This window comes from Pithys albifrons, chromosome 1, assembly GCF_047495875.1.
Source record: "Pithys albifrons albifrons isolate INPA30051 chromosome 1, PitAlb_v1, whole genome shotgun sequence".
In the NCBI taxonomy this organism is placed as follows: Eukaryota; Metazoa; Chordata; class Aves; order Passeriformes; family Thamnophilidae; genus Pithys; species Pithys albifrons.
Window position 1 is genome coordinate 87,894,050 of NC_092458.1, and position 18,144 is coordinate 87,912,193.

At 41.0% G+C, this 18,144-nt stretch overlaps 1 protein-coding gene and 1 non-coding gene across 2 annotated transcripts in view; both read left to right on the top strand.

The window, feature by feature from the left end:
* The window catches only part of MAN1A2 (mannosidase alpha class 1A member 2), a 145,756-nt gene that overhangs the window by 6,348 nt on the left and 121,264 nt on the right, over positions 1-18,144 (top strand). The window lies entirely within an intron of this gene.
* Positions 13,761-13,833, top strand: TRNAR-CCG (transfer RNA arginine (anticodon CCG)). The gene has a single exon. It is a non-coding gene; the product is annotated as a tRNA-Arg (tRNA).

Here is an 18,144-nt window from a genome sequence, read left to right on the forward strand (position 1 = left end):
GCAATAGTAAGCAGTATGGCTGGCTGTAGGCATATTGCACTACAGTAGTTCTCCCATCTTCTGATCCTCTCAGTTTCCTGTAGTAAATACAAACATCTCGGTCCTACTCAGCTCGTTCGGAGTTTTTGCTTCCTTACAACAGATGTCACAAAACTTGCGATTGGTTTTACATACGTGTGTGGTGTATGTACATGTTTTCATAACAACTCAGCTGAGATTCAGTATAGGCAAAGAGGAGAAATTTTATAATGCCTTCCTTCTCTTCTTATGTCCATTCCTAAGAAGCCCAAAAAATACAAAAACCATGGTCAGTGCTTTTATTCCACCATCCTGCATTTCCATTATTGCAGCTGTCAATGCTGAGAAACGTCTGGTTTCATGGGGAGGCAGCTGTTTCTCCGAGTAGTTACTCAGGCTAACAAAGTGGGAACTTGGGGACACCTGTTTGGGTATAGCTTGTGGGATTTGTTCTTTTCCCTTCATTTCCAGATGCAGGCTCAAGTGAGTGCTATCATCTGTCTTAATTCAGTAATTTGATGATCACTTTATTACTGAAATTCAGAGGTCTCTTTTAAGTTAGCTCTTGTGTAGAGAGGACTGTTCAACAGGCCAACAAGCTGGTAAGGGCAAGAAATTGAAATAAAATGTCTGAGAACTCCAAACGTCCTGTATGAATGTGACTTTTCTGAAGTACGTACTTTTACAATCTAATGATTTATCTCTTAATTGCTCAGTATGACGTAGGATATTTGTCTTCAAATTCAACATATTAATTTTGCTTTATTATTTTATTGTATTATGAGTGAATACATTTCATGGAGGAGGAGGAGGATGAGGATGGGGAAAGTTTTGGTGACTATGAGGTTCTTGTCAAATGTTTGCTCATAAATTTAAAGGATTTTGATTCTTTTTGTCTTTGTGTTGTTGTCTGACCTAATATCCTGTATGCTTAAAGATCTGGAGGTTCTGTATTATTTTTTGAGATCTTCAAGTACTGAATAATAAGGGAGATAACTTTTCTGGTGACTTCTATTCTTGGTTTTTTGAGTACCCCACCAGGTACTCAAGCAGGTAATTTTAACTCTAAAATTATAAAAAAAGAAGTTTAGAATCATAGAATTGATTGGGTTGGAAAAGACCTCCAAGATCATCAAGTCTAACCCTTAGTCCAACCCCAGTCCGTTTACCAGATCATGGCACTCAGTGCCACATCCAGTCTCAGTTTAAAAACCTCCAGGGGTGGGGAATCCACCACCTCTCTGGGCAGCCCATTCCAATGCCTGATTACTCTCTCTGGAAAGAATTTTTTTCTGATCTCCAACTTAAATTTCCCCTGGCAGAGCTTGAGCCCATCGTGCCCCTTGTCCTATTGCTGAGTGCCTGGGCGAAGAGACCAACCCCCACCTGACTAGAACTTATGTAGTAAGTAACTCAGGTAGTTATGGACAGTGCTGAGGTCACCTCTGAGCCTCCTCTTCTCCAGGCTAAACACCCCCAGCTCCCTCAGCCTCTCCCCATACGTTAATAAATAACCTATAATATTCTTTTCTTATCTAGTGACTATTTTTTAAAGGTCTTTTTGGCCTTGTCTTCTGAGCAAACCAAGTTTATGTGGACATGCTGTATGGTTGCCAGTAGCTCTTACTGACCCTTTGCTGTTCTCTCTTCCTCTTTTTTCCCTTCCTCAGCAGCGAGGAGTGACCTGTCAAAATAAGTGCTGAAAGAAAAATCACAGCTGTGAGCCCCAAGCTTGTGATACTTGGTCTGCTGCAGTCAGTCTGCACAGGTGTAAATCTGAACCAGCCACAGCACTTGTCCTCTGTTCTTCACTGATGACTGGAGGGGGATGTTTGTACATGGATGCTGTGGCAGGGAAGAACTGGGTTTTGTGGCATAGCAGTAGCAATGGAGTGTGTTATTGAGGTGATTGGAAACACTGGGACAGAAAGCAAAAGGCCATTGATGTTTGAACTGCAGGGATATGTTGGTTCTTCTTCTTAGAGGATGTATTGGCCCAAATGTTGAATCATATTTGTGATTGTGTCTTGCTGCTTTTGTTTTTTTTTCAAAAGTCTTGTGATGCACACCTCTGGAGAGGATTACCTTCCATGTGGTATTCAGCATCAGTTTTGTGGATGTTTTATGTGCTCTATTACTTGCTAGTCACCTTTTAAACCACCTGAGGATTTTGTAAATGCTTTCCCAGCTCTTTGCAGCAGCACTGCCATTGTGGCTTACAGTGGACAGCAGATATTTTCTATGATTCTATTTAAGAGAGCGAGTTTGAGGTTTTCACTTGGCTTAAGATTTTGTAGTCTGATCAGTATTACATGTGCAAAATTACAGCTTTAGGGGAGTGCATGTGACAAAAGTATTTTCTTGCTGTCTAAAGCTTTAAGAGCTCTTAAATGAGATTGCTTTGTGTCTGTTAACACCACCATGCAGAAATGTGAATTTTTATAGAATCCTAGAATGCTTTGGGTTCAAAGGAACCTTAAAGATCATCTTTCTCCACCCCCCTGCCATGGACAGATAAAGTAAACAGTAAATAACAAGTAGGAAAATCGACACCACGCACAGACCAATGTGATCAAGCGAAGGCCATTTATTACCCACTGCACATGGTTTTAGGGTTAAGGCTACATTCAGTTGGCTAAATTGAACCTCAAACCATCTAATTGCAAATCCTAATTGGTTATAGTCCATATCTCACAAGTCCAGTGTTTAGGTGAAATCATCCTAACTGTTTTCAGGAACATCTCCAGTGTTATGTGGGAAACCTGAGGAGTTCTCGTGAGAAACTTCTGGAGAGTTGCTAAGAACTCCTGGGAAGTGATTTCGGCTTTAACGATCTGCAGCATCTGTGGCCTTGATTATTCTTATCTGCTTTCAGCCTCACGGGGTTTATATAGATCTGAATTGCTCACCTTTAATTTTTCTGTACCAACAAACAGAGACACCTTCCACTAGACCAGGTTGCTGAAAGCCCTGTCCAGCTTGACCTTGACCCTTCCAGGGATGGGGAGTCCACAGTGTCTGTGGGCAACCTATTCCTGTGCCTCACCACCTCACAGTAAAGGATTTCTTCGTAACATCTAATCTAAACCTCCTTCCGTTTAAGGCCATTCCCCCTTGTGCTATCACTACATGCCTTTGTAAAAAGTCCCTTGTGGGGGGTTACAGTGAGTGCATCCCTTAAGGAAAGCTGTTTGGAGTGCACCTTAAAGAGATGAGAGCTACCTGTGGTGTGTGTGTGGCTTGTAGCCAATGACAGGCTGTGGTGTATGCAAGGTGAATTGGTTAACCAATAATGTAGTGGCATGTTGGATGTGGGAGAGTATAAGAAGTCTGGATGTTACTGAGTGAAGAGAGATGATGTAATAGGAACTTCTAGGAACTATCTACTTCTACTATGAGCTGTGAGGATCTGTCTGTTACCTATCTTGAATAAACTCTCTAAGTTGTGAGCCATCTGATCAAAGCCTTCTGACGTCTGCCGTGCCTGAGCTCTTCTGACCGCCAGTCCACGCTGTGCCACTGCTCGGGATTAAGGGGCTTACCCCTACACCTAGTGACCCCAATAGACCCTCTCCAGCTTTCTTGTGGGTCTCCTTTGGGTACTGGAAGGCAGCAAGGTCTCCATGGGACTTTCTCCAGGGTGAACAACTCCAGCTCTCTCAGTCTGTGTTCATAGAAGAGGAGCTCCAGGTTTCGGTATGCTGGTAGCCAGTTGGAAAACTTTCGCAAGATGGGCTGGCAAGGCATCTGAATCTTGCACAGACAAGCTGCATAAGCAGTTTCTCCCTCTTGGTAATTCGTTTTCGTATCTCTCTTATGACCTGCTGACGTGTTTAATGGCTGAAGTGTACAGTCAGGCCATTTAGGAGCAGGTGACCATCAGTGGGAAATCAAACTAATCCTATTTACCTTTTATCAAATCAAACTGAATGTGCTCACTGAGGGTAAGAAAAACTTACCATCTGTGGGAATGGTATATCCCTTAAAATCCTTCAGTGAGAAGGGGAAGATCACATCTGCCATATTCTTGCTTTGAATATCCTGCTGGATAAAAAAACTTCTGCAGAATATACTGGGTTCTACACTTGGTTCAGGTTTGTTGGCTAGTAAGAATAGCTTACAGCATGTGCTGTTCTCTTGGCAGACTTTTCTGGATATGTTGCTGTCTTTACAAATGTATTGTGCTTTGAGTGCTCTTTGCTGCTTTTCCAATACAAGTTGGATCTGCTTTTGCTCCAGAATGCTTGCATCCTTTCTGTAGTATATTTAGAAAACCATAATTCAGAGCTACTTTCTGGACCACAAACTTCCTGTTTGTTTTTACTACTTTTGTGAAATCAGATTTGCTCTATGCTTTAAAAACAAAACTTGAAAAAACACCCACCACTCTCTTGGCTTGTTTGAGATGATAAAAGTAATGGGAAAGTTGTTAGAAAAGAGGGAAGTTATGTTTCTGGTTAAGATGCAATATTCCCCTCCTCTCTCCCTTTTTTCTCCCAAAGAAAGAAATAATTCTGTCCTGAAAAATTGATAGTGTGAACTAGTTTGAGAAAGAACTGTTTCTAGTGACCTTTTAAATCTTTTAATCAGGTTTATCTTGGAAACACTGATGACTATTTAATTCTAAAGTTAATAATTGCAGATGATGCAAGCAGGGCTATAATCACACATCCTGAGTTTCCTAAAAGCATCTGTTCTGCTGTCACTGCCTTCTGTTTGAGTGGAAAGTGTTCTCCAAGTGAAGTAATACATGTAGTGAATTCTGAATTGCAGTGCATAGTATCCTGGAGAAGAAATGACTGCAGAGGGTTAAGTGGGCTCTTCTGTATTGTGGAGTTCTGATGTTATAAAGGGTATTCAAGAAATTCAGATTTCAAATTTGTGAATAATTCCACCTTCTACAGACAGCAGAATGCATAGCAATTGAAATATTAATGGGTCCCTGAAAAGGCATTTTTCCAATAAATAGACACAAACCAAAACGAATGAGAAATAATGCTACCAATTAAACTTTTAAATGTGTTATTTTAACTGGTGCTTACTCTGAACTGTTAAAAATACTGATTTAGGTATTTAAAACAGTCAAATTGGATCTGTTAGTTGTTATACTTGTTAAATTAGTCCAGATCAGTGCAGTGAAAAGTTCATAGAATTTGAATGTTACACCTGTTTGTATGAGAAATGAGTTACTATTTCACATGGCAGAGAGTGGAACTTCAGTGCTCTTCAGTAACTGTCACTCTGCTAAGAATTTTTTAGGCTTTTTATCATGCCTGAGAACTTTCTCATTTTGAGAGTCTGATGCCTATAGAAGGATACCAAGGTATCTGTATATGTGATATCTGTGAATGCTCTGGATAATCAGTTGTCACTGCTATCATTTAAATACTTGAATGTGAAACTTTAAACTGATAACTGATATTCTACTGGAAGTTTTTATAAATAACTTTCATATGAACTTGCTTCAGCATTTTCTTCAAGTAATATTGATCAACAACATGATTGGGAATAATTTAAAGTTGTATTGATAACCAAAGGAAGCTCTTTTCTAAAAAAACCACCAAAATCCACCCAAGTCTCTACCTCAAACCAAACAATCACAGACTGTTCTGAGTTGGAAGGGACCCACAAGGATCATCGAGTCCAACTCTTAAGTCAATGGCCCACATAGGAGATTGAACCCATGACTTTGGCATTATTACAACCAAGTTTTAACCAACTGAGCTAATCTCAGGGTCAAATAAACCCTGCCATCACCTTGTCATTCCTGGTATTACTTAATGTGAAAAACAATGACAAAAACCAGTGATGAAAGAGAACCTGGCGTCTTTCTGACTGGCTTTTGCTCAGCTCTCTGTTGGCATTGCAGCATTTGACAGCTGCTTGCTGGCCACAGTAGGCAATGGGAGCAGTTTATTGACTCATAAAGCCAAATGCCTAATGTTGGCTTTATTCTGGTGTGTGTTGGTAAAGCAACTGGATTCTTGTGATTGTTATTAACACTCCATGTGACCCCAGGTCCTTGGTTTGCTCTGGGTTTTATAAATCCATAGTCTTGTGATATGTTTGTTTGGGTTTGTGTAAATCACTGAAGTACTAATTCTGTTCAGAGGGATTTGCTCTTGCGGTTATGCAGTCATGGCTTGACACCTCATCTCCCCTCTTTAGACATAATTTTCTCAGAATAGCATCTGGCCGTCTCACCGCGGTGGGACTGGATCATCCAATCTACTGCTATTACAAAGAAAAATGAGGCTTGACATATTCGTGTCAATTTGGCAAGGTGCCTGAGTCATTATGCTCAATGAAATATGTGACGTTTCAAGTGGTAATGTAACCTCCAGGAGGGAGAGAGTGTCGACCTGCTGGAAGGCAGGAGGGCTCTGCAGAGGAATCTGGATAGACTTGAGAAATGGGCTGATTCCAATGGGATGAGGTTTAACAAGGCCAAGTGCCGGGTCCTACACTTTGGCCACAACAACCCCCTGCAGTGCTACACGCTGGACACAGAGTGGCTGGAGAGCAGCCAGGCAGAAAGGGACCTGGGGGTACTAATTGACAGGAAGCTCAACATGAGTCAACAGTGTGCCCAGGTGGCCCAGAAGGCCAATGGGATCCTGTCCTGTACCAAAAATAGCATGGTCAGCAGGCCCAGGGCAGTGACCCTTCCCCTGTACTCTGTGTTGGTGAGGCCACACCTTGAGTATTGTGTTCAGTTCTGGGCCCCTCAGTTCAGGAAAGGGATTGAGGTGCTGGAGTGAGTCCAGAGAAGAGCAATAAGGCTGGTGAAGGGACTGGAGCACAAGTCCTGTGGGGAGAGGCTGAGGGAGCTGGGGGTGTTTAGCCTGGAGAAGAGGAGGCTCAGAGGTGACCTCATCACTGTCTAGAACTACCTGAAGGGAAGTTCTAGCCAGGTGGGGGTTGGTCTCTTCTCCCACGCACTCAGCAATAGGACAAGGGGCACGGGCTTAAGCTCTGTTGGGGGAAATTTCAGTTGGAGATGAGAAAAAAATTCTTTGCAGAGAGAGTGCTCAGGCATTGGAATGGGCTGCCCAGAGAGGTGGTGGATTCCCCATCCCTGGAGGTTTTTAAGGTGAGATTGGCCATGGCACTGAGTGCCATGATCTGGTAAAGGGACTGGAGTTGGACCAAAGGTTGGACCTGATGATCTCGGAGGTCTTTTCCAACCCAATTGATTTTATGATTCTGTGATTTGCAGGAGAAACTTGAGGCAGTGCAAGGAAAATGCCACCTTTTGCTTGGCGTGGAAGGTTTAGATACTGACACAAGCCATCTCACAAGATTGTGGTTTAGTCCATTCAGATATTTAATTTTAATTCAATGGTTTTCATTCTCAAGAATTTGGTCTTGGTGATCCTGAGAAAATTTAAAGTGCCTTTTGAGTTTAAAAGCTAAACTTCCTTTCATACAGTAACAAGTAAATAAAATAGCAACTAGCTCAAGCTCCAAAGTGGTGTGTGTAACTTTTGAGTAAGTTGTAATTACTTGCTTTTCCTTGGTTCTCTATTTTGAACCTTCATGTATTCATAGTATGGAATTTTTAGAAAAAATGGAGCAAGCTATGTAATATTGTCTAGTGTTCTAGTAGCTGGGAAATGTATGGAAGCATAAAAAAACTATTCCTTAAATGTGATAACAAATTCGTTTTTCTATCTGACTTCTATTGAGAAGAAAAAATTCAGGAACCTGTACAGACTGTGAGTAGAATTCTTCCAAGCTGTCTTGAAAAATTCCCTTAAACTGCATCAGCCATAACCTTGCTCTTACCAGCTTTCAAGTGTATTCAATAGTGCTTAAAATAGAATGCCTTTTGAGATTTAGAAAGGCTTATATTTACATCAAACTGTTAAAAAACATTTGTGGCAGATGGTTTTTGGTTTTGTATCTTATTTGCAGTTTCTGTGCTACCTCTCCTTTTTATAGAATTGTTCACTTATTTTTAGCAATTTGACCCTCCTGTTTTCAGTTTGGGGTTTAACACTTTGAAGAGAACAGGGCAGTGAAGGTGGCAGGTGCTCTCCAGTGGTTCTGTAGTCCAAGACATCTAAAACAGCATCACCATCTTCTCTGCTGTGTGGGGAGGGGAGGAAACGATAGGAAAAGTTGGATTGAAGTGTAACCCAGAAATTTTTTCATGTTCCTTTATGCCATGCTGGTTTTCAGATCACAGATAGCCTGTGCCCAGCCTTTCTCCCACAAAGGCCAGGTGTGGTCCTGAAACATGTTGTGGTGATGGATGGCTAATAATGCCTTTTCTTCTTTGAACCCATTAATAAAGTGACTGAACTTTAGCTATTGAAAAGAAAGAATGAATAAAAGGCTCCATAAACCAAGATATCCTCAAGAATGGAAGCTGCATTAGGCTTTGACAGACATCTTACATACCATGTTTTGTGTTATTTTTATTCACATACCTTATTTCTGGAATCATAGAATTGATTGGGTTGGAAAAGACCTCCGAGATCATCAAGTCCAACCCTTGGTCCAACTCCAGTCCATTTACCAGATCATGGCACTCAGTGCCACTGCCAATCTCAGTTTAAAAACCTCCAGGGCCACTGAATCCACCACCACTCTCCAAAGTGGTAGTGACTGAAGGTGGCATAATATTTACAGGGGAGGGAATTAAGCTTCCACTTTTCTAGTCTGAGTGCATAATTTTGCAGCATGTTTGCTTTAGGGTTGGAAAGACTTTCCACCTAATATGAACTTCCATGCATGGCAGTAGCTGCAAGGATATGACCTTCTGCCATTAATCTTCAGAAATAGTCTGTCTTGAAAATTGCCATGGGTAAGTATTTGGCATCTTCTACCATGCACAGAGGTTCTTCAAGCAGGAGATACAAAACAATTATTTGCTGGCTCATGCAGAGAGTGTAGCCAGGTAGGCTGTTTGCTGTGGATTAATGTGCTTACCAGCTCAGTGAGTCCCTGCTCGCCTGGAAGGGATAAGGTAGGAAAATATCATCCTCTTTTGATCTTGGAGGGGGTTGATTCTTGATCTTGCAGAGTCAACATATTCCAGCTCCGCTTTTTTTTTTCCCCAGCTTTTATGCCTTTTGGAGTCAATATTTTTCTCTTGGGTTAAGTTAATGTCTCATCAATTATACTCTGTTTCTTACCTTTTGTGGCTTATAGCTGTGAGAGTATCTGCTCATAAAGTTTCAGTTTATTTTGAGCTTAGCTCAAGCTCAAACTGCAATTTGGGTTGTAAAAGAGTTGGATCTCTCAGTTTGGTGATGTTGGGACTGCATGCTTGTTTACTCTGGACCAGTATGTTTAAAACTACTAGGTCTGAACTCAGACATGACTGTTGCTTACAGCCAGGGAAATGAAGGAACGAGTTGTGCGTTGTTTTCTAGTTCCAGAGTTTTCATTAGTCAAATCAACAAGAGTTTTATCCTGTTTGAGTCATCTTTCTTAATTATGTACAGTTATACAGTACATACAGTGTATGTGTATGTTAGTGAGATGATCTCTTTTTCATGAAAGAGGTAAGAAAGTTGCCATAATAAGTTGAGCTAATGAAACAGAATTTAATCTTTGAGGAATCAAACACGTTACTATGACTATCCATGAGCTGCATTTCGTTGCTGGGAATTTAGGAAGTTGTATATGGTGGTAGTGGAGAAGGAAAAAATTAAACTTTACATGTTGAATGTATATGAGATTGTATTATGTAAATTAGTAGAGGAATATAAGTGTGTACTATGTACTGTTTATAAAGCTCTCTGAAAAATCTGAAATTCTATTGATGAAGACAATTCGAAGATCAAATTGCTGAGACATTTTATACCCTCAACTCTCTCACTAGTTTAGATTCATGTACTTTTGTATATTTTCTGTCTTGGTCATATCAAGAGCAGTTTGTGTCCAGTTCATCTGTTGTTACATACATCTAAAGCCTATATGGGTAGCCTGTAAAACATATTAATATTTAAGTATTTCACTGATGCTGAAAATAGCACTGCGAGCTTTTAATCAACATTTCATTGCATTAATCTGTTAATGTTGTCAAAGGTTTGTGAAAAACACCCATGATAGTTGTAGATGTACATACTGCTGAGAGATGGCTCATTTGCTGTGTTTTGTTTCTTGTATCCTACAGTATTTTTAGTGCAGATATATATGAAGAAAGATTTGCTTTGCAATTCCCAAAGAGTGCCAAGTCGTCTTTGGCTGAATTATTTGCAATGTGTAAGAGTAGTTTGCGCATCACATTTTTCCCTCTCATACTTCTTTTTGCATTCTGTTGTTTGCCATCGTGATCCTGACATCCTTACCTTGTTTGTGGGTCAGTCATTCCTTAGACTTCATGCTGGATTTTGCTAACTGAGATGGCTGTCAGCAATATTGTTTACTCAGCTGGGAAGACATTTCAGTTGGGAAGGCATCTTTTGCAGAGTGAAGCTCATAATTTGTATTCTGTGCAGTTTGCTCATGGAGTGGAACAAATGAACACACTCCATGGCATCATTTATGGCAATGATATCTGTATCCTTGAAGGTACTTAGAAGCTATCTGGACATGGTCCTGAGCAACTAGCTCTAGGTGACCCTGCGTGATTAGGGGATTTGGACTAGATGACCTCCAGAGATCCCTTCCAACCTCAAACTTTGTGTGACTGTGTGATGAGGTCTGTATTCTTGTTGGACATGTAAAAACGTGATTTCCGTATTCATAGATGCACTGAGTAGAGTGAGCCCTTGCTTTGTTGTATTTTTTCAGGTGGGGAGTCACTGATCCTGTGTTTCTTTTCTGGCCTTTTTGAAAAGGAAAAAACCCAACACCCAATTATCTGTCTCTTGAATCAAAATTGTGTATTTTATTAGCAGTGTGGATTATTTTAATGTGGAAACTTATTAAAAGCACCTGGAAGGCTAAATAATTTGTCACACAGTTGTCTCTTACCCTCTGCTTTACTGACAAGATTAAAGAACTTTGGGAGTAATGAGATACAGTTTTGCTCCATGGAACAGTGCAGATTAGACTGTACGTCATGATTTCCAGGTATTTTGTTGCTCTATCTTTAGTTACTGTTTTGGCTGATTTGCTAAGTAGAGAGGTATAAAACCTTGATGTTCTTTCCTTCTAAGTAGTCCCAGAGGCGCTGAATGAAAGAACTTATATTTCTGTTTTAATTAATCCACTTTTACTGTTAAGTATATGCACACTGCAGTCTGTGTCATTCTGTATGAAATTCTCTTAAATCACAGAGTAAATGCTCTCTCCATATGTATATCCCCATCCCCCCATAACAAGGACAACTGTAACAACAAAACATGCCCTGCAGATCCTGTCCTGTCAGGGCCTTTTCTCATGACATGTCACTAAATACCTTCTGAAATCTATTAATAAGCTGAGACTGAGTTCAAACTAAATTTTTTTCCCTTGCTGTTATTGCCCCATAATTCATCCAGTTCTGTAAGCAGGACAACATTTAAAATTGCTGCTACATAGATGGAAAGGAGTGATGCTTCCAATCCTGCTCTGCGAGGAACTGATCTGTGTCTTTCAGACAGATTCAACGCTGCTGCTGTGCCACAGCAAGGCAGATTGAGTAGCACTGATGGTGTATTAGCCAGGAGGGTTGTGCATAGCTGTGTCTTGGTGTCAGGAGGAGCAAATCTAGAGAAATTGCTGTAAGCCTGTGCTTGGACTGAGCTGCATACCCCTAATAGTGTTGATTCCCTGTAACAGAAGAGCTTGTATCACTTTCCTAGAGTAGATCCCAGGATTTTCCCCCTCCATGTTCTCTTCAAGCTCTGCCGTACCACATTGCAGTGCATGGCTTTTGGTGCCTTGCATATCAACCGCTATTCTCATTTGAGCACATTGATAGACAGGTATCAACTTACCATATAGCCATGTGGTAACAATTATTTTTTGTATTGTTATGGCCAGACCTGGCGAACGCAGATTTGGGCAGGGCTCCCCCACGTGGGTGTGCCCTTCCAGCCTGTGCAGTGGATTTTTAGGTGAGGCACAGCGTGCACAGAACTGGCCCCACTGTTTCAGTCCTGATTTGCCACGGCCGAGCGAGCTTGGACAGTGACAGGGAAGTCCTCGGGACTGTCACAGCACCCGGTACTAACTGGGGCTGACCCTGCTGAGCATCCGAGATGTGACGGGATGGGATGGCAGGGAGGCATTGAACTGCCAGGGGATGGTCCCCACTGAGACTGGAACTCAGGTCCTTGGGATTCAGAGTCCAGAGTGCTCTCCTTTACACCATGGGACTGCCCCTAGTAACAGTTAGAGGTGGAGGAGCAAGATGAATCTGAGCAGTATGTATGAATTTCCAATCGGATGTTTAAAGCAGTGTTGCTTCGAGGATGTGCAAGGCAGCTTTGGTTGATTAAAATAGCGTTATGGAAATGTGGTAGTTTGTGTTGACAGAACATCTGTGTGAGGGTAGTCACTTCCTTAGAGCACTGTAGGACCTGCCAGAGGGTTTCCCGGGCAGAGAAGTCTAGTACCATCTGTTTACCTGAAAGTTTGCCATCTCTGAGTCTGCATTATGTGCTGCTGCTACTTTTACTTTGTAACAGTCATTCTCTCCTCATCTGGGTTTGTTTGGTGGTGTTTTTTTTTTTTTCTGGCAGCTTATTTTGTATTTGAACAATTGAGAATTTTTAGACTAAGACCATACTAATATCATGGCTATTGCTAACTTTCTCCAGCTGTTTCTCTTCTGTTGGTGAGAGTTTTGGTGTTCACTGCTGGAGATCAGGCTGCCAAGAGGACTCGGGGTGTAAAAGGAGGGAGCTGTCATACTGTGGTATCCCTTTTGAACACAGAGATCAGGAAGAGGGCGTTGCTTCAGTTAATATAGTTCTCATTTTTCCAGTGTAGGGGGTGGGAGAAAAGGAAGTAGGAGGGGCTAGCAGAGGCTGACTTGGTGGTGATGAGGAGCAGCCATTTCTTTTCCTGGAAGATGGAAATAGAAACTGCACATGGAACAAAATAAAAGATGCTGGGATTACTGTAAAATAGTGCCTTTTGGTTTCCTCCTCTTTCTCCCTAAGTAGAAAAAGATCAGCATTGTTTGAGGCTTAAGAAGAGGTGAGCATTGGCTGAGTGAGATACTAGAGACCTTTAGAGGAAACTGGTACTTAGTAGGACATAAAAAAATCCAGGATTGTAGGGAGTGACTTGTGCTGATGGAGTAAGCAGTATCAGTGGGGTAAACTAGAGAAGAGGAAACCATATGACTAAGTGAGGGGATAGAGGTGGTGTAGTAAAGAATGGCTGTGGTTGATGGCCATGTGAATTTGTGTGCAGAAAATATGCTGCTTATAACTTGGACTTCAATTTAACATCCCTGAACATGTAGGTCTATAACACTTGAAGCTCATGTCCTGTTCTGCTGTGTCCCCAGCCATTTAATCTTGCCTGTATCCTTGCCCCAACATCAGTGTTTGGGCAGTCAGCCAGTTAGGAGACCTGATTTGGCCTGAAATGAGCCATAATTTTTTAGCTGGCTCAGCTCATCACAGGCTGAATGGCTTGTTGCCCGGCCTCCTGAGTACCAGCATAAGGAGTAGGTGCACTGCCTTTTTGCAGGGCCACTAAAGCCCTGAAAAAAGAATAATTTGCACAGAGATGGTGACCAACATAAGTAACACAGACTTATCATATCCTTTATTACATAAACCGATATTGTGCCTATTACAGCCAATCATGCTATTAATGCTGCACTTTTACACAATCAGTAGGGCGGTCCCGTGGTGTAATGGAGAGCACTCTGGACTCCGAATCCCAAGGACCTGAGTTCGAGTCTCAGTGGGACCATCCCCTGGCAGTTCAATGCCTCCTTGCCATCCCGTCACATCTCGGATGCTCAGCAGGGTCAGCCCCGGTTAGTACCGGGTGCTGTGACAGTCCCGAGGACTTCCCTGTCACTGTTCAAGCTCGCTCGGCCGTGGCAAATGGACCTCAGGACTGAAACGGTGGGGCCAGTTCTGCGCACGCTGTGCCTCACCTAAAACATCCCCTGTGCAGGCTGGAAGGGCACGTGGGGAGAGCCCTGCCCAAATCTGCGTTCACCAGGTCTGGCCATACATACATACATACATACATACATAACATACATCTTCATACCAGTCCACACAGATGGACTTCTCTACCTCACACATACAGGGATGGCAGTGTCATCACTTCTCCAACTGGAAGTTGGGTCTGCAGATGGGTCCTCTCTGAGTTTTTCAGAAAAACTTCCCAAAGTTCAACCTGCCATGGCTTGTGCATGCATTGGTGATCTGTGCTGTAGTTGTTGTTTGGATTGTCCCTTCAGTTTATCTCACCAGGTTTTTTCACAATACTCCTCAGTTTTCAACAGATCCTTTTCTTATTACTGCTGGGACCTTTCACTTGGCAGTAGCTAGGTAATAATCAGCTTAAATATAATGAGAAATTGTAGCTGGAGTATTTTTTTCTGCTGCAAGCTGCTACCTGTGAAACCCTGTCAAGGTGTTTTTTCTTCCTCTGTTGTTTACCTATATAGTAACTGATAAGAGAATGACAGCCTCCTGCTATCAGCTCAAATATTGGATTCTCTTATGGATGAAAAGCTCCAGCATTACCCTTTTGAAACACTAGGATGTTAAAATGATTGTCATAATTTTTAGTGATTGCTGCTTCTTTGTTTCATTAAAAAGCACGCCCTTTGAACTAAGTAAAGCTTTCAAGCCCTGTTCTTAAAAAAATGAAATAAAAAAGTGGGTTGATAGACACGTTTGCTTCTTAATTGTGTTGCTTGAAAGGTTTTCTTGATCTGTTTTATAGTTTGCTTGTTTTTTTTTTCAAAACAAGGATAGAAACTGCCCAATAGAAGTTTTCTTTCTTCTATTATTGTTCTTTCTGGAATCACATGTTTAATGTGGACCTTTTTGGTCAAATTCTTCAAAAGTTTGTCCCCTGCTGTTCTTTCATTTCAGAATGAGCTTATAATGTCTATGCAGAATGTCACAGAAGCATCATCTGTCCTACCACCTGTGGAGAATGAGGCTATTCTGGTATATTAAGTATTTAAAGCATTTGTATTAAGCACTTCCCATTGCAAGGAATAAATGCAGCTTTCTCTGTAATGTGTGATATTCTTACAGAGTGATTTCTGCAAGCTGTTGATCCCTGCTAGAGGAGAGTTTCAAGCTATACTTTATGAAGGTAAACAAGTAAAATCCTGTTTCTCTTTTGGTTAAACATTCCTATATTACTGTTTCTCTGTGTCAGGTGAAATGTTAGAAAGCTCTTCCTTGCTTATTAGTCAAACAAGTATCACCTGTTCTGTTATTGGGCCAGACTACCTGAATAAGATTGTACTATAAAATCAATAGATGTGCCAAAAAATTCCTTTCCTTAACATGGACATACGCAGAAGGAAAAGGAATTTTTCAACCAGCTAAGGCTTCCACTGAAAACTTGTTCAATTTCTGGAGGCTATTTAGTTCCTTTCCAATACTCCTAAAGACCTTCTGCAAGCCTCCAGGCATTTTTCTTTCTCTGGGCAGGACTGCTCTGGACTTTGTTCTTGTTTTTTTCCCATCCCCTCCCAGAATTCCTGTACAAGTCTAAGATTATGAACCCAACATCCCATCTTGGCACAACTCTCAGGCAGTATAGTTGGTACAGAGGATGAAGGAGTAGCAAGTCAGTAGTGTAGTGCTGGAGATGTAGTACAAGCTCCTGTAGAGCATATGCTGAAATACTTAGTGCTGTTGTACAAAATGTAACCCATGATTATTTTCTTTAGGTAAAAAAACATGTAAGAATTATATTTGGTAAAACAAACTTTTCACTTCAGAGAAGTTAAAATCATAACTGTAGTAGTTGCACATGCAACTTGTGGATCTGGATGCATTTGAAAGAGTAAGAATTAAGGTGTAGCAGACACCAGTAATATTATTAGTTTTCAGGTGTTTGAATCTATTTTTTGTAATCTAAAATTAGCTGTCTAAGTCTGGCTAATTTTTGGATTCTGTTTAATATTGGGCAGCTAAGTCAGCAAGTCTTTCCCTGGAAAACTACTATCAAAGCAGCTTTGTTTATCATTGTGAAAAACAAGAATTTACTAATGTTCAGTTTTGTATAGAGTAAAGAAAAATAAGTAATATTTGTAAAGATTGTAGTGCGGTGAGCTTTAAATTGTATGGAAAATGCAGTAATGCTTCAGACTCTACAGCAACTTTTGTGATATATGCCAAATCATGGAATGCATCACCCTTATTTTCCTTCATGGCTTGTGTTGATGGGTTTGACTCCTTTTTTTTGTTTGTTTGTTTTGTTTTCCTTTTGAAAACTTAGTTTTGGGCAGTAGTAGTAGACTAGAAATAAAATTTAAGAGCTTGATGCTGTGTGTGGGAGCGCTCTGGTTCTTTTCCCTTCTGCTGCAGTGTCTGGGCTGCACCATCAACATCAGTATCAGTGGGACTGCTTTGTCCTGTATGTAAATGCACTTAATTATAAAAATTCCTTCCTTAATAAGAAGCAAAGATGACATGTTGCTCTTGCATGAGAACTCAGTTCATTGCTTTCCCAGTATGAGAGGGCCAGCTAAGTCGTATTCTGCCTTAATTAAACTTTTATAGCAATAAATAATGTAGTAGGGAAGATGTTGGTCCATACTGTCTTCTACTTGACTGTGGTGAGTTGAGTGTAAATACCTTGCTATGTACATGTTTGAATTTGACTTAGAGAGGTTTATAAAAGAAAATTCTGTGGTTTGACACTGTTAATCATAGTGGAGTTCTGAAGTTATGTATGAAAATTATCTTCCTATTTTTGGTGCCATTTGAATCCCACAACAAAATAAACCTTATATTGCCAGATGAAGAGTTGTTAACTTTTTATCCTACCCAATTATCTTGTTCAGTACTGATTTCTTTTTCTGTTTCTTATTCCTATAGTCTATATGTGTTTTTCATTCCTGTTGCTTGTAAAGGTCTTTCACTTTTATTACTTAAAAAATAAAGTCTGTCTCATTGGGATACGAGTTGGAAAGGAAGACCTGATGCTCCGGTCAGTGTGGTGTTGGGAGACAGGAGCTATTTAGAACCATTTTACACAGGGCAGGTAGTACCATTCTTCTCATTTAATTTTCTTGATAAAATGTGAAGAGATCCTAAATTTCCTAGTTTCAGTAGGACTTAGGCTTTTCAGAGTACTTTTTTAGAAGGAAGATGGATTCCTGAAAGATAAAATTTTTTGCTCCGTATTAGCATTTTAAGTGCTTTGGAAATCAAATTTTAAGACCTTGTTCTGCAGAATCTTAATACTCTGCACAGACGTAATTAGCTGCAGATGTTAACTCAAGTTTCTTTAATCATCAAAAAATCTGAAATAATGCCTATTTTTGATTGTGTGTTAGTGCCTTGAGGCAAATGTAGTTGTATTCTCTTGTACATGGTGTGAGCAGAACAGATCTAAATGAGATGTTTGATAGAGCTGTAATGATTGAAATTCTACACTGTTGAACTTGGTGCAACTATTGCTTTTTCTAATGAAGTGTTTTCATACCTGATTGGCATTAAGACACTAAAAACTGAACGGGTTGACTTACATCCAGTGGAAAGTTTGTGTAAAGGGCCATGTATAATTTGTGTTGTTTGCTCTGCACTAGTGGAAGTTGCATTCGTTGCTGTCGTAGTCTTACAAAGTTGATCTGTTTCAGCTGGTACCGCAACTACAAAACTCAGAAGTTTCATGTAAGCTTAAAATGTTTATGACCCTTCTTAGTGTTGACAAATGCCTGGTTGGGGAAGTGTTTGTAGAAAACATCTGCTTTTCTTCACTGGTAAAACTTAAGCTGACTGTACCAGCCATGACAGTGCTTCCAGGTCCAAAGGAAGTCACTGACCTGAGCTTGGCACCCTCCTCTTTGCTTTGCATTGGTGCTTCAGATTATGTAGCTGCTGCAGAGGTGAGGGAAAATGTATGGCCAGACTTCGTGAACGCAGATTTGGGCAGGGCTCTTCCCACGTGCCCTTCCAGCCTGCACAGGGGATTTTTTAGGTGAGGCACAGTGTGCGCAGAACTGGCCCCACCGTTTCAGTCCTGAGGTCCATTTGCCATGGCCGAGCGAGCTTGGACAGTGACAGGGAAGTC